We start from the raw sequence: 1955 nt of genomic DNA, 5'->3' as shown, positions 1-1955 counted from the left end.
TTTTTTTACAAAACAAACTTACCACCTTCAAAGTACTCTCCATTACATTTATCAAATCTGCGATTCCATTCTTAGAAACATTTTTTCAAGTCATCTGTTTGGATGGCTAGAGCACCTCCCTTGTTTTTTATCTTCACCTCTTCTATACCCTTTCATTCTCAGAAACAAAAAGAAGTTGCACAGAGCAAGGTCAGGGCAGTACAGTGCGAGGGACACGCGAGGAATGCTGTTTTTTGCCAAAAACTGGTGCACTGAAATGGCTGCATTAGTAAGTGCATTGTCACGGTGGCAGAACCAGTCCTCCGTCTGCCACAAATCAGGCCTTTATGTTGCACACTGTTACACTATCTTTTCAGAACCTCTAAATAGAAAGTTTTATTAACAGTCTGAGTTGGTGGAATGAACTCCAAATGCATTATGCTCCTCACATAAAAACCCCTAAATGAGCATCATGTTGATCTTTGATTTCACTTGACAAGCTTTTTTTAGGTGAGGTGATGATGAGGTCTTCCAGTGGTTTGCTTTTGGGGTCCTAAGAATAGCACCATGTCTTGTCACCAGTAATGACCTTGGAAAAAAAACCCTGGGTTGCTTCGAAGCTGTTCTTTCGAAGTACGCCATGTTTCCACTCAACGCTCTTTTTCCTGGTCAGTCAGAACCCGAGGCACAAATTTTGCAGTGACAAATTTTGAAGCTTCTCATTCCAAAAGCTTCCTTTCAAATTTGTTGAACTGAGATCCAAGATAGTCCAGGTAACTTCCCCATCTATTCAATGGTCCATCATCAGTCTTAGAGCACAAGTGCATGAATTTTGCCAACATTTTTGCCTAGTCAGAAAGTTGACAGACGTCCAGAACAAGGTTTGCCATCACTTGACATTTCACCTTTTGTGAAATGAGAAAACCACTCATACACTTGATGTTTTCATATAGTGCTGTCCTTGTATGCTGTGTTCAACATCACAACAGTTTCTGTGGCATTTTCCTGAGCAGGAAACTAAATTTCACAGCCACATGCTATTCTCTTAAATCAGCCATCACAAAAAACGAGGTTCAAGTGAAACTGCTTTCATGAAAAAATTCACTGTGACCAGCGAGAACCTTCCCAGGTGACACCAGGGGGCGTACTAACTCAGAGCAAGTTGCTAGATGCTCACCTAGTGGGAAAAGCTCTGCCCAGCAGAGCTTTTTTCTGGTTTGTTTTTTTGGTGGGGGGTACCCTCTTGTAATTCTGGAAAGACAGAATGGGTCATGTTGTCTAAAGAGTTTTTTAAAACTCTAAGACTGCTAGGCTGTTAGGAGCCACCTATGAATTTGCTGCCAGAGAACGATGTAATCCTGGAAAAGTTTTAGGAAAATAATTTGTTAGAAATGTAGGCTAGGCTGAAAGCTATAGTCCAGTTAGTAATCATAAGATAATAAATGCCATAGGGCTTTTTGGTTGTTTTTTTTAAGTGTCTTTAAGGAGACTGGTCCTTAGAGTAGATTTTTCTTTAAAAAATTTTTTAGTGTGATTTGAGTGAAGGCTTAAAGAATAATTCTTGTTTTACTGTTCAACTATTCATATATATAGTTTCATCTCATTGCTTCCAGTTCTTACAATGTAACATCACTCATCCCACTTCCTGTTTGCTGTTTCTATTCCTCCTCCTCCCTTAACTCTTCTCAGCTTTGTCTTTGGGCATGCTGTCCCCTGGATCTCAAATGCTTGAGTATTCTAAGGTGCGTGCAACTCACTAGTGTTACTGCTTCCTTAATACACCTGTTGAGCCATAGGGGTGAGCTCCGTTCCAGACTTGCAGGGTGACTAGAGGCCATGGTTTTGGTGTACCACCAGTTCCATTGACAGCAGTAAGCCAGGTCTTGTTTATGATTTTGAGTTCTGGTTTACATTTCTTTTTTTAATCGTTTTATTAGGGGCTCATACAACTCTTATCACAATCCATACATACATCA

At 40.3% G+C, this 1955-nt stretch overlaps 1 protein-coding gene across 1 annotated transcript in view; it reads left to right on the top strand.

The window, feature by feature from the left end:
• HACE1 (HECT domain and ankyrin repeat containing E3 ubiquitin protein ligase 1) overlaps positions 1-1955 on the top strand; it is a 105285-nt gene that overhangs the window by 64497 nt on the left and 38833 nt on the right. The gene's annotated exons all lie outside the window — the stretch shown is intronic.

The sequence above is a fragment of the Echinops telfairi genome, unplaced genomic scaffold (genome assembly GCF_000313985.2).
Source record: "Echinops telfairi isolate 266 unplaced genomic scaffold, ASM31398v2 ScPeMD7_3533;HRSCAF=4204_0, whole genome shotgun sequence".
Classification (NCBI taxonomy): Eukaryota; Metazoa; Chordata; class Mammalia; order Afrosoricida; family Tenrecidae; genus Echinops; species Echinops telfairi.
This window is presented reverse-complemented; position numbering and strand designations above follow the sequence as displayed.